The following is a 15,897-nucleotide window of genomic DNA, read 5'->3' on the forward strand; positions in this document are numbered from 1 at the left end:
TGGGTTTGAAAGTCGATTACACAAAGAAAAGATATTAGCACCCCTCACGTTCATGGTACTCCATGGGATTCATTGAAGTTGTCAGTGTGCATGGGTATTTATCTTTTAGTTTTATCTTTATTATTAAAAGTGGGAAAAGAATGAGATTTTGGTTTTTTATTATTGTGCTCGCCAAGGATGGTGGCCCTTATACCTACGTATCATTCATCGAGGATGAAGAATCAGAGTTTCGTAGTTCAAAGTAGAAAATGTTTGTGTGTTGGTTGATTTTACCTTGAAAAGGGGGTTTTGGTGTGATTCCCTAAGGCGCAAAAATAAGGTTTGATGAGTTGATGTTGTTTTTAGGGTTTTTGAAAAGAATGTTTCTGATTAGAATTGCACTAAAGACTATGGGTGAAGGTGAATATTTCAGACTACCAAGTCGAGCGTCTTGTGTCCAAAATACTTAGAGTAAGGGTTGGAAAGCTCCATCCTTACTCATTCCCCACCATTTAAGGCTCGTGGAGCATAATTCTAATTGTATTTTTATTTTATTTTAGTTTGATTAAGAAAATGCCACTTGACGTTGGATCAAGGGTTTATTGATTTTGATTTTGAAATGGTGATAAATAAATGATATTTACAAGGTAGCAAAGCAAGAAATAAAGGGGTCTCATTGTAAGGTAACCCAAGAGAAAGTCTTGTGTGTGCAACGTGACCTATGCTAACAAGTGGATAATGGTCTTAAAGTCATGTCTCCCTAGGGTAGTGTCATGAAAGTCATTCTTATAATAAAAGATTGCAAGTTACAGATGAAAATCCAAGTTAAGGCATATGATCAAAAGTTAGAGCAAGGTCCAATGCAAGGGTCCTAATGAAATCCTCTAAGTCCATAAATTGATTACATATGAATGCATCTTTTTGGTCTTTTAACTTTATCGTGTTTTTTGTTTTGTTTTTTATTATGCAATGATAATAAGTAAATGATAAATATGCATGGGAGATATATATATATACAATGATAATATGTATGATGATGGGTTCTTTAAAGTAAATGACAATAATAATAACTTGACAAGAAAATAAAACACAAGATGATAAGTTAAGTCAACAATAACAATGGTTAGCAATGAATAGTTAGTGGTTATTAAAGAAAATATACAAGGTAACTACCTAGGGATTATCTATCAACAAGTCAAAGGACTTAAAATATGGCGCATCAAGGGATAACTTATCATTGATGCAAATTATTAAAGATGATACAAGATCGTCTATCAATATATTTGAACCAAAGAAAGTTATACAACCCCAAGTCCATCTATTAATAATTTGACAAGAGGAAGATTATATTACCGAAATAATTACAAGTTCATAAGTTAAACAATATACAAGGTTAAACATTCAAGTCCAAGTGTTAATGGTTAGTGGTTAATAGAAACAACACAATCAAATAAATCAATAAGTAAGGATCAAGAAGTGAGGTCTCATATATGCATCAAATGGTTTAAACATGGTTAAATATGGGCAATCTATCAACACCCTAAAGTATCATGAATTATCCATTGATCATTCATTGGCATATTTGGAATATTGAAGATTTTTTCAACCCTAAAAATCCATTACCATGATCAATAAATATCATCAACCATCATCAAGAACAAGGGTATAAATGGCATAAATAAAATGATAAAAATTAAATGATTAATGGATAATAAAAATAAATGATGTTTGGATGAAGTGTATTTACAAAGATGATTGGTTAAAATAAATAATCAAGAAAAGAAAAGAAATTAAAGTGAAAAGAAAATAAGTGAAATAAAATGAAAAGTGAAGAATAAAAGGGAAAAGAAAGTAAAAGAAAAGAAATGGGGGTGCTGGGGTTGAACCCCTGACCTTGGGGTCATGGGTCAACCCCCATTTCCACCGGGTCAAGCGTCCTTTTGGTGATAAACATGTATTGACGAATATATAATGCAAATAAAATGAGATGGGCCCAAAAAGAAGGGGGTGACATCTGGTATTGGTGATGATGAAGTAGTAAAATGGGAGTGGCCTACTGTAAGACCCCAATTTTGACCCTAAGATCCCTCATGCAATTCCATCCTAAGCATTAGCATTGTGATCATACCTTGGCATCCTCCTTACCCCTTTTCATTGGGTTTGTTTTGGGAGAGATCACCAAGCACTTTGTGATTATATCATACTTGTATTTTATCATTTAACTAATCAAAATACCAAAAATATGTCTTTGCATTTGTCTAACTCTTTTTTAGGAAGGGCATGATTCCATTGATTCATCAAGTTCACATCTAGGGTTTGAGACCCTCATGAACAAAGAGCACAACCAAGAATTGATTCAATAATGGTTATGAACATCATATATGAGTCCCAATGATCTCTACATGTCATATTGATCAAGTTTTCTTCAAGAGTTTGAGGGTGATTTGCCTTGGAAACCCTAGTTTGACTGGGTATTTTGAGTAACTTCTCCAACAAGCTATCTCACCAATTGATCAAATTTATCAAGGGACACTTAAAAATTCATCATATTATACATACATGATCTACCATGAGCCAAGAAAGTCAAGAGAATTGGAAGTTAGCAAGTTGGTTGATGGTGGTTGGCCAGATGGATTCATCTGATCAAAGTTGGGTCTCCCTAGACCATATCTCCTACACTTTTCACCATATGAAAATGATTCCAAGAACAAACTTACTCTAAATTACATTCCAAACAACTTTCATGTTGATACCTAGAGCTATTTTTTCTTGGAAAATCATTTTCTATGTTGAAACATTATAGGTCATTTTGTCTAAACCCTAATTTGAAAGTCAACTTCCCAAGGCCATAACTTGCTCAATTTTTATGAGATGAAAGATTTACAAGTTTCACAATCAAATTCAATGAGTATACTTCAACTTTTATGTTTGGAGTGGGAGAAAATTCAACTTTTTTGAGCATGTGATATGAGGTTACATTATAGGTCACTTTTGACCTATACCATTGATCAAGTGATTTTCCTCAACTTTAAAAATGCATAACTCTATCATTTCAAATCCAAATGACATGAAATTGGTGACCATTTTAAAGTTATTTGAGAGATATACAACTTTTATGAAGACACTTTTCTCATTTGAAGCTCATATAAAAAGTTGAGCAAGGTGGAATATTGAGACATATGGCTTGACACTTAGAAAATTTTTGATATGTCAAAATTTTCCAAACTTCCACCTCAAATTTCTCTAAATTCCAAGCTCCAAATGAAAAGGTGTTGAACATGAAAGTTGTTCCTCTTGATCTCACCTTTCCAAAGAGCTTCAATTCATTCATTTTGGACAAGGAATGCATAGGCTGTGCATGGCATGAAGATGATGACATCACTTGGCAAGGATTAAACTTCAAACATCCATACACAATTGCTTAGCACTCCAACATGACTTCAGCATCACTTACACTCAATTATGGATCAGATAGAGTGATTTCATGGGCCTGCACACGCCCATGCACTCATGCATCACACATTGCTAATTTTGGAAGTTCATTTCAAGTGTGCAAATATCAAATGAATTGGCTATAAATAGAGCCTCAATTGCTCAGAATTTTACACACATTCGCGCCAGCTTTGATCCCCTGTCTCAAACCCTCACTTTGCAAAGGATAAACTTGAGAAATTCATTTGAATTTGAGGTTAAATTTCCACTGTTTTGAAATTCAAATCTCCAGGAATCCACAGCCTTGTAAGCTTCCAATCCATCTTCTGCAAGCAAGTGGAGTAAGATCAAGCACAAGCAAGATCAAGATCAGTTGAATCCAGACCTCCATTGGAGGTATTTTCCAGAAATTTTGATCTCTTCGATTCTCTCAAGTTCTTGCTCAATTCTATTGATTCTTTGGTTGTTTGAAGTCCTACCAATGTAAGCAAGAAGTTTGAGTTGCTTTGAGGCCAAATCGAAGCAACTCAGTTCATGTACCTCAAATTTCAACTCCATGTATCTCTCAATATACTTGGAGTTAGATTGAATTGAGGCCAGATTCGAGCTCAGTGTCATTTTTACTTTGAAATCATGTCCTTGTTTTTAATTTTGGTGATGGTTCATGGTGGACCAGTCCGGTGAGGTCCACCGGAAAAGAAGACTGGAGCTACAGCTCCGGCCATGCGCTGGCATGTCTCACAGCCACATGATCCTCTTGATTTATTTTAATATGGAGCGTGCATTTGAATTACCAATGTTGCAACGCGCTGACTAATGACCATGGTAGAACGCGCATTTCTGGCCACTTGATCTGCCATCTCAATTAATGAGGGAGATCAAGTGGTCCACGTTTTCGTGATATTTTAATTTTCATTTTAATTGCATTATTTTCAATAATTCATATTAAATTCAATATTGATCCAAAAAATATGGGACTTTCACCAAAAAAAATCAAATATTTTTCTCTTTCATATTCTGAATTAAAATTATTTTTTGGATCATTATTAATATTTTTCATGAATTAAATGATTTTTCATTTGTTTTTAATTGTTTAAAAATATTTTTAAATGTCCAAAAATTATGAATTTTTTTCTCCAAGGTCCTTTGACCTTGTTTGACCTATGATAAATCTCATGGCCATTTCTTTGGTGTTTTGATGAGATTTTAGGAATTGGACAAACCATATTTAATTTAAATGCACTATTTTAGTATTTTTAAATTGAATAAATGCCAAATAAATTTGTTGACCAATTGTGATGACTTTGTTTATGTTTAACTCTTGTTGTTGGGCCTTGGTCAAGGTTGATTTGACTTTGTCAAGTTAATATCATTGGATTTAGGGGATTGATGGAATGTACATTCCATCTCCCAAAATGAATGGATGATATTAATTTGGTAAAAGTCCTCCTTTGACCAATTTGTGTTTTGATCCATTCCCCTCCCTCTTTATCTCATTCCTCTTCTTCATTCATTCATTCCATTTGGCCTATGACATCTCAAATTCCTAATGCTAGTTGATTGAAAAATTGACATGAGTATGAATGAGATTAGGCCACACCTTTTGCATATTCTTTTTGTGTGTGGTATGTTTCATGAGCATAGTCCATTATACTATGTCTCTAACATGCATTAACACCAAAATTCTATTGTTCGGCCTCAAATAGTTGTTACTTCTACATAAGTCCAATTACGATTGCTTAACGTAGCGCTAAATTTGTGACATAAAAGGCATAAGCATTCTAGTTAGTGAGATTGTAAGTCTCCCCTATTTCATGGTATTGTGTGGAAACTTGGCCTTCTTTCCTTCCTTTGGAAGATGTTTTGGCTCAAGGATTCATGCTTGTGATAAGTGGGTTGAGTGTTCTCCAAAGAATGTCTTGAAATGAAAAGTAAAAAACAAAACAATACTAACTTCTAACCTATTAACTACTAACTTTTAATTTCAAGCTTTTACTTTAATGTCATTTACTTTTAGTACTCTATTTCATTTGCCATTGTTCATATCATTCTAATTGTTTATGTTAATTCAATTTTCACTTTGTCCATTTGGACCATAGTGTGTGATATATTTAGTTTGTGTATACTTTGCTTGTTTGTGTGGTCTTTGACCATTAATGTACATAATAATAACAAAAACCCTAAAAAAACTTTTAAGTGGACTGTTGGCTTGATCTTGGACAAATGGACTTAGAATCTAGGCAACCTTCTTATGCTAATGGACTTGGCCAATGCCAACTTGTTGAAGAACCAAGTGCTTGCAATTTGAACTTCATCTGATACATCATTCAAGACATCTCTAAGTTCATCTACAACATGATCATTGTGAAGCTGTTATTTTAAACCTGTGACTTGTGGAATTCATCTGTTACATGGGCTATTTTGAAGAAGATCGTGGAATGGATAAGCTTGGATGTGGTCATCTTTATTTGATGCCTTGCTCTTCAAGATAATATAATTGTGCATTTGTGTATTGCTTGATTCTAAAAGTCCAAGGGAATTCTGGGTTTCTATTGACATTCTTGTCTATTGGATTGCTACCCATTTGGTCAGATCTTTTCAACTCGAAACTTTTAATTTTGTGCATAGGATAGTCTCTTCATCTTCTCCCCATTTCTTTAATTTCAAAATCTCTCCCTCCATTTTTCAAAATCTTCTTTGATTGAACTTATTTTGTTCTAAAACTTTGACCATTTTGCAAAAAGATAGAAACTTTGGCCTTATGCCATTGAATTTTCAAACTTCTTTTCTTAAATCAAACTTGTAAATAAACTTAACTATACTTGACTTAAACTTTCAAAAAAAGCCAAAAAGAACTAACTCATTCAAACCATTTTAGGCCTTTGTGCCTTTCAAACTTAAATTTTGTTAAAATCAATGCATCCATTTTGAAATTTGTATCACGAACTACGAGGTTTTGATCCCTCATTTTTATGTTGGTACGTAGGCACAAGACTGAAGGTCTTGTCAAACACAAAAATATAACTAATGAATTTTTCTCTCATCCCCCCATTCTATTTGTTTGTAAACATCACTTTGTACAAAATACATATGCACACAAAAAGGGCTCCCTAGGAGTACCTAGGACACTTTGGGTGCTAGCACCTTCCCTCTGTGTAACCAACCCCCTTACCTGTAATCTCTGACTTTTTATTAGTTTTAATTTGAAAACTTCTTACTTTTGGGTTTTGTTCGTACTTTTTCCCTTTTCCCTTGGAAACAATAAAAACGCGGTGGAGACTCTTGTTATTTGACCTTTAGCTTGTCAATAGCTTGATGATCATGAATTTCCCGCTATAGAAATTAAGTGGCGACTCTGCTGGGGAGTAGTCTCCAGTGGGTTTAGTCTACTTTTTGTGTGAATATATTTGTATATGTGATGTTTATATATATGTATGTGTGATATAATCTGTTTGTTGTGCTTAGTGATCTCTAAATGGTGAGATGAGTTCTAACCCTAACTTGAGTGCAATTAAGATGGGAGGATGGTATAGTCATGTTCGACTTGTGTGGAGTAGTCCTTAACAAGTTGGCTTGAGATCCATCTGCTATGGATTATGGACGAAGGAACACTAAGAAGTATAGTTTCAGATGTCTCGACTTGAAAGAGTTAAGGAAGCTAGCATCTTTTGTATTAGATCCCTTGGACTTCGAATAACGTCATGGGAAGCTTATGTCCATCTTGTCTGCTGATGTGGTTGAAGGACTCTTGAGTGTGCTAGTGCAGTTCTATGATCCTCTCTACCATTGTTTCACTTTCCCAGATTTTCAGCTTGTGCCTACCTTGGAGGAGTATTCTCATCTTTTGGGGATACTTGTTTCTAGTAGAGTGCCTTTTAGTGGATTGGAAGAACCCTGGAAATTGAAATGAAAATTAAATGCTGGAAGTGAAGAAATCAACTTTGAAAACTTAGGGGAAATATTCCCCTAGTTAAGCTCCACACATGAGTAACTCAAATGCAAGCATACAAAGAAATCATGCTTTACCTTCGTCGGAGGAGACAACCGGAAAAATGACTGAACAAGTGAGTTCTTCTCTGTCTCTCTCTTGTCCCTCACTTCTACTGTTTCTCTCAACAAAATGGAGGTTGCTTGTGTTTTCTCCCCAAACCCCGATATGCAAAAAATCCCTTCTTTTCATTCTGAAATTGGGTTTATATAGAGGAATAAGTAGGGTTTTGCAGTTCTTGAGAGGGAAAGGGATAGTGGACTTGCTTGGTGCAGGTTTAGGTTTGCTCATTTTCGTGTTTATTTTCTATAAAGCAAATTGTGCTTGTACCTTTTGTTGTGTTTTTGGCTTTGTCTTGTTGTGGAGTGTTTTGCTTTGATGTTTTTTACCCTTTCCTTAAGTTTTTTGCTGGAGTAAAGAGTGAGTTATTTGTTGAATGCTTGCTTTGTTGTGGTTTGCAAGTTGTTGTTTTTGCATTGTGGAATGTAAGTTTTCATTACTTGATCATTGCTAGGTTAGTGATATTGGTTTGTTTGAACATGTTGTGAAATGGTCTTCTTGTTAATCTTTCACTGCATTACCAAGGTTTGCAAGGTTTGTTGTGTATGCTACTGCAGGAATGTGGTTGGATGATGCAGGTTTGTTTGGGCTCGTGGTTGGAAGCTTGATGCAAGGCTTGTTATGTATTGCAAGTTTGATGTAAGGTTTGGTGTGGAGTATTGCAGAGTTGGGTGAATTGCAGGTTTGTTCATGTTGCAGGCCTGAGTTAGCATTGATTGCTACAAGTTTTGTGTATGCATTGGTGCAGTCTTGTATTGAATCTTGCAGATTGGGCTGAAGGCAATGTGTAGGCTCGTTTCCTGCAAGTTTTGCGGTCTATCATGGCTTTGTTTGCAAGTCCATGGTTCATGATTGGTTTACAAGTTGCAGAATACATGTTGTTTGTGTGTTATAGGCTTGCGTTGCAGGTCCACATTCAAGTTAGTAGGTCATGTATGTGGTTGGTCATGGCTAATTTTTTGGTATGTGCATTGATCAGTTCATGCTTGGTTTGGTCTGAGCTTGGCAATGTTTTGCAATTTAGGTCTGTCATACCCCAAAATTTGTCCATAAAAAAAAAAAAAAAAAAAAAAAAAAAAAAACGAAAAAAAAAAAAAAACGAAAAAAAAAAGAAAAAAAAAGAAAAAAAAAATTTAATTAATTAATTAATTAATTAAAATAAATAAATAAATAAAAATATAACAAATTATTTTGGACTTGGGTCTCCCTCATTCCAAGCCCATTACCCACGAAATTAGTCTATAAATACTGAAGTTTCAGTAGAGGGAAGGAGAGTTGGAGTTAGACGGGGAGTGAGACTGGGAGTTTACACTGAGAGATTCACTGGAGAAAGAAGGAAGAGAAGCAAAACACTCTGAGGTTTCCTTGGAACAAAACCTTGAGGCAAAAGAAAGAGAGAGAACAGAGAAGGACGGATAGAAACTTTGGCATAGGAACCCTGCCAACCCGGAGAATTCAGAGTAAAGAAATCCGGAAAGCAGCCCATCCGCACCGAAGCCACCGTCGCCCAATTCCCGCCGCCTAACTCATTCCGATACCACAAGTGATCAACCCCTTCAACCTTGAATTGGCAAACAGGTTTGCGTATCTCTATTGTTTATACTTTCAATTGGCCATATCTACACATATAATGCATCATGATTAAATGTTGATATATAATTTGCTTTCGTATGTGAATTTAAATATGCCTGAATACCCTGAATGTTTGACCATGCTGTTCCTGTGATAAAATGCCATAAAATTCAAAGTTCCTAACATGGGGCTGTTTTTCAAATTCAAAATCCGTGGCCGCTCGCTAGCACTTCGCTAGGCGAGGCAGAGGCGAACGAGACAGTACCTGATTTTTCTAATCTGTTTTTTTTATGTTTTTATCATAGCCGTGCATTATTCATCCTATCCTATTTACTGTTGCGATATTTTTCCGGTGTAATCTTCGATTGCACCCTGATTTGGTGTTCTGACATGTTTCTTTTTTTTTGAGTTTCGTAAAGGTTCACATATCCCAGGAAAAGGTTATTGGCTAGGTATTCCACTTTATTTGCGGGATACCCTTGTGGAGTTTCACCCTAAATTAATTTTTAATGTATTAATTTCTAATGTATTAATTTTTTAATATATTATTTTTAATAATTTTAATGTGGAGTTTCATCCTAATTATATAATTAATTGTAAAACTTTGCCTTTGAATAAGTGATCTTGGACCTCTCTTTGTTGCCTTACGATTACGATATTACGGTCATGTCCCGCGAACGTGGGGATACCCTTAGCAAAGACCCTTCGGTTAAATCATCATAAAATAAATTATAGTCCCTCGGATGTTGCCTTCGAATATACAACTTTGTCCCTCGATGACCCTCCGATGTTGCCTACGGTTAAATGATGATAGTCCCTTCGAATGCTAAGGTATCCTCACAACTGTTGCCTTCGATGACCTATCGATGACCCTACGATGACCCTTTTACATCCAAAGGATAAAACTACTTATTTCTCAATAATAAGGACAGTTTTACCCTCATAAGGATAGGAAATGCCCGTAAAGACCTTGGGTCGGTATAACTCTTAATTGCTGGCTCATAACCTAAAATATTTTTCACACTTTACACCTTTCAAAATAACTTTCAAAAATCACCACTTGGTATACATTCATACTAGAATCATTACCGAGTTATATTTTTCTAAACAATTTTCAAAACCAAACGAGATAATCACTTTGTATACATTCATACAAGAATCATTACAAAGTTAAATTCTCTTTTCAAAACAATTTCCCAAACAATTCACAAACACTTTTTTCAGACAAAAATAATATAAGTGATCGAGCAGTTAAGAGCCCATGGATAACCATGGATACAAAGGGTGCTAACACCTTCCCTTTGTATAATGTACCTCCCGAACCCAAAATCTAAATTAAGGTCTTTCCTGTTCTTTTCCACCTTTCCTTATTGGATAAAAGAAAAGTCGGTGGCGACTCTTGCTAACCGCGACATTGTGATAAAAAACACAAAAAGTCCAGTTCACCGTATGACAGAACTGGCGACTCTGCTGGGGAGTAACTAAATATTTAAAAAGAGAGGTTACCTTGAAAACAAGATCACTTATTCAAATTGTCTGATTTACTTTTAAGGGATTGCTTGGGTATTCTTGAGTGAAAGATCCTACACCCGGATCTAGTGTACCTTAGGTAAGTAGCAAAAGATCATCGCGACTATCCGGCGTATACTGGAATGGTCAAAATGATGGCTACGGTTAATGTGGCACTTTGGATGTCCTGATGTTCCTCATGTTAGTTGAGGAAATATTTGGCATTCGCGTGGTATCATCAAAGCATTAACCAGACCTTTAGAACCCTAATTGACTCATCCTGGCCATTAGAAAGTAGTGAGATAACTGACTTCGGTTTCGACTGGAGTTGGTTGAGACTCGATACTACACTCTTTGAGATTGGACTTTAGGGAAGCTTCGGTCAACTACTTGGTGTTGCACTGAAGTGGACTTAAAGGAAGGTCGATGATTTGAGATCCTTCTAGAACCCGGTTACTATTCTAAGACAGGTTGAACCAACCAAACTTCAGTGGGGAGGGTATTTACCCATGGAACTCACGCAAGCCTTAAAACCTAGGAATGATTGTTGTGTGACTTGCTTGTGCTTGTTATTTATCTAACAACATGACATCATAACAACATAACATCATAACATCATGGCATTGTACTAACCATTTCAAGGATTTAGGGATTTAACTCTGCTAAAAAAAAAAAAAAACAGAAAAAAAAAACAAAAACAAAAACAAAAGCAAAAACAAAAAGGCTCTTTTTGTTAGTTTATGCAAAGTTAAATCCCGAAAGTCCTTGAAAACATTTCATACATTGCATAGCATAACATGACATTGCATAACAGGTACTCTAAAAGGATCAGTATTCTCACGGTTTTCCTTCAAACAGAAAAATGGACCTCGAACAAACTGTCAAAGATCTCCAGGCTCAGAATGCTCAACTCCAGGAGATGATCTTGAACTTATCCAAGGGGCAGGAGGAACTGAAGACTCTCTTGCTCAAGAAGAAAAAGGACAAGAAATCTGTGAGGCACATTAACCCGGGAAGAAGGCAATTTACAAAGATCAATATGACTTTAGCACAAGCACTGCAGGGTATGCTAAAAGCAAATTTAATTACCCTCAGAGGTCCTCCTGCAAAACCCAACACTACTTCTCCTCGTTATAATCCCAACGCCAGGTGTGCCTATCACTCCGATAGCCCCGGGCATGATACGAATGATTGCTGGTCGCTAAAGAACAAGATTCAGGATATGATCGACGCTGGGGAATTTGAATTTGATCCTCTGGATATTCCTAATGTCATCACTGCTCCTATGCCCGATCATGACAAGACTGTTAATGTTGTAGAAGATGTGAATAGCGATTGCAACTTGGATAATTGGAAGGCTGAAGACACTATTCCAACTTCCTTTAGTCAGGAGTAATTGTTTGTTGTTTATTCAATGTATCAAATTTGGTTAAATGTTTTGTCATTCTCATAAGCATATTCATATTCAATAAATCAATGGACTTTTTGCATTCAAATATTGCGCTCTTTATCTTTCCTGTCATTTTTTTTCAAACAAGCTATGTTTCTTGCACACACTCACGTAACAATTTGCCGATCCATATCCACTCTGGATCCTGTTGATAATAGTTCTGCTACTGTTCATTATGACTTCGAAAATCCGATCTACCAAGCCGAAGATGGAAGTGAGGAAGATTGTGAAGTACCTGAAGAACTTGTCAGACTGTTACTGAAATAAGAAAGGACTATACAGCCGCATGAGGAGTCAATTGAAACTGTCGATCTGAGTACTAGAGTAGACAAGAAAGAAGTCAGAAGCCTCTTGGGGCACTTGAATTACATTGCCCGATTTATCTCCCATTTGACTGCTACTTGCAAACCCATCTTCAAATTACTGAGAACAGTCAAGAGATGATAAAATCAAGAAGTATCTCCAGGAACCTCCAATTCTGATGCTACCAGTTGAAGGAAGACTTCTAATTATGTATTTGACCGTGTTAGAAAATTCAATAGGGTGTGTTGGGGCAACATGACGAGTCTGGTCGAAAAGAGCATGCAATATACTGCCTTAGCAAAAGGTACCGACTGTGAAACAAGATACTCACAGCTCGAGAAAGCTTGCTACGCTTTGGCCTAGGCTGCTCGCCGACTAAGACAGTATATGTTGAAACATACCACTTTATTGACTTCTAAGATGGATTCTATCAAATATCTATTCGAGAAATCTGTTGTCTCCTGAAAGAGTTATCACTGACAATGGTACTAAACTGAACTCTGCACGCAGTTCAAAATAATAAAAAACCATAATTCTTCTCCGTACCGGCCAAGGATGAACGGCGCCGTGGAGGCTGCTAACAATGTCCAGAAGCTTATACAAAAGATGACAGTAATGTACAAAGACTGGCATGAGATGTTACCATTTGCTTTTCATGACTATCGCACTTCAGTACGCACTTCGACAGGGGCAGCTCCGTTCTCTTTAGTCTATGGAATGGAAGCCATCTTACCAGTGGAAGTTCAGATTCCCTCGCTAAGAATCATGAAAGAGGCGGGCTTAGATGAAGAGGAACGGATTCAGACTCGACTCGATCAGATAAAATTGATTGAAGAGACTCGCGGCTGTTTGTCATAGGCAGATATATCAGAAACGCATGACCCAGGCATTCAACAAAAGGGTCAAGCGACAAGTGTATCAAATTGGCGACTTGGTAATCAAGCGTATCGTGCTACCGCAAACTGATCCCAGAGGCAAATGGACTCCCACATACAAAGGGCCATTTGTAGTTAAGAAGGTATTCTCTGGTGGAGCCATGATACTTGCTACAATGGATGGCGAAGATTTCCCGCATCCCGTGAACGTGGACATAGTTAAAAAATACTACGCATAAAAGAGACCCGCTAGATCGACGTATCTAGGCAAAAGTAAGGGCATCCCGGCGAACCAAAAGGGTTCGGGCAAAAATTAGGGATATATATAAAAAAATGTACACCCGGCAAGTCGAAAACCTGAAAAGGCGGCTTGGGCAAAAAAGGGTATCCTGGTGGACTGAAAACCTGAAAAGGCGGTCCAGGCAAAAATTAGGGATTAAAGCGTATGACTATGTCCCGTTCTCACTCAACTTTCATCCAAGTTCGAGGGACTGACCAAGCCAATCACTTCTATCCGACAGCAGGGGATGAGATGCTTGAAGATATAATGACAGTAGTAGACTTAAAATCAATGGGACTTTTTCCGCATAGCTTTCTCTTTGTTTTTCGACAATTTCCTCTTACTAGGATTTCTGTCTCCTTGTACACAAATTGCCTGTTTATAGGCCTTCTTTCAAAAATCAATACAACCCTCTTTCAAAAAAAAGATGCTTTTGTTTTTACTTTTCTGTTTTGGTTGCGTAAATATCCATTGATTTAATCTGAATTAATATGTGCATTTGAATACGACTGATGTTTACCAAAAATACATGCATAGAATAGCAATAGCAATTACTACCCGACTTCAGGATCATGGAAAAGGTCTAATCATGCTTCCAATAAATCCGCTACCAATTCTCTTCCCCCCAACAAGCCTGTTATTCCTCAGAAGAAATTGGCAGTATTCCCCGGCACAGCCATTTACTTCCCAACAGAGGTCGGCATCCTCAGACAGATTGATCATCTCATCCGTCCCCAGCCAGGCTCTGTTGAATATTTCTACCATCAAGCAGAAATCAAGAACCCCCAGTCGAGAAAGGGTCATCATTACAAATATCTCCAATCAGTAGATGGGGATTTATTTTCCCCAGTAGAGTCCCCAAGCAGAACTTCTCATATGCATAACTCATTCATTACATCATTTCACAGCATACGCATGCATACAACATTCGCATTCATTTTAGCATAACACGTAACATCTCATGCATCATGACATAGCATGAAGCTAACTTTCTTTGCAGGTTAATTATCCTCCTGATATAATCAAAGTAAAAGGTTCATTCAGGCGGACACCTTTATCAATCACATTCAAGATTCAGATACATATTTCGGATACAATTCATGGGAACATTCATTCTGACAACACTTCGATATCCTCCTAACGATGGCATCTCTAAGCCCATCCCAGACATTTATTGCAAGTACAACATATACAAATATTATCAGATACAGCCTAACGTACGGTTCATTCTGATTCAGCTCAACATATGACTCCTTCAACTCAGATACGATCTGATGGACGATCCATTCTGACCTTCGACAACTCAGATACGATCTAGCATACGATCCATTCTGACCTTCAACAACTCAAAGACAATCTAATGTATGATCCATTCTGACCTTCAACAACTCAAATACGGTTTAATGTACGACCCAGTTAGACTTTCATCTCCTCAGATGCTACCTAGTGTACGGTACATTTCTGAAGTGTAGTCTAACATCAGATTCAGCCTAATGGACGGCTCATTCTGCTCTGATACGGTCTAATGTACGACCCAGTTAGACTTTCGTCTCCTCAGATGCTACCTAGTGTACGGTACATTTCTGAAGTGTAGTCTAGTGTACGACTACCCCCTTTGTATCGACAGATTCAGCCTAATGGACGGCTCATTCTGCTCAGATACGGTCTAATGTACGACCCAGTTTGGATGTTCATCCCCTCAGATGCTACCTAGTGTACGGTACATTTCTGAAGTGTAGTCTAGTGTACGACTACCCCCTTTGTATCGACAGATTCAGCCTAATGGACGGCTCATTCTGCTCAGATACGGTCTAATGTACGACCCAGTTTGGATGTTCATCCCCTCAGATGCTACCTAGTGTACGGTACATTTCTGAAGTGCAGTCTAGTGTACGACTACCCCTTTTTATCATCAGATTCAGCCTAATGGACGGCTCATTTTGCTCAGATACGGTCTAATGTACGACCCAGTTAGACATTCGTCTCCTCAGATGCTACCTAGTGTACGGTACATTTCTGAAGTGTAGTCTAACATACGACTACCCCCTTTTATCATCAGATTCAGCCTGATGGATGGCTCATTCTGCAACTCAGATTCGATCTAATGTACGATCCATTCTGAACTCCAGCAACTCCAATGCGGCCTAACGTACGACCCATTCGGATCCTCAACTACTCAGATGCTACCTAGTGTACGGTACATTTCTGAAGTGTAGTCTAGTGTACGACTACCCCTTTCATCATCAGATTCAGCCTAACGGACGGCTCTCTCTTCAACTCGGATACGATCTAGCGTATGGTCCATTCTGATCCTTTATCCCCAACAGCATATGACACACTCCGACTCCCCAGCGAAGTCGGCAGCCTAATGGATGACTCATTATTCGGTCTAATGGACGACCCAGTGTGGCACCCATGTCTTCAAATTGGCCTAATGTACGGCGCAATC

Source organism: Lathyrus oleraceus, chromosome 7, assembly GCF_024323335.1.
Source record: "Lathyrus oleraceus cultivar Zhongwan6 chromosome 7, CAAS_Psat_ZW6_1.0, whole genome shotgun sequence".
Taxonomy (NCBI): Eukaryota; Viridiplantae; Streptophyta; class Magnoliopsida; order Fabales; family Fabaceae; genus Lathyrus; species Lathyrus oleraceus.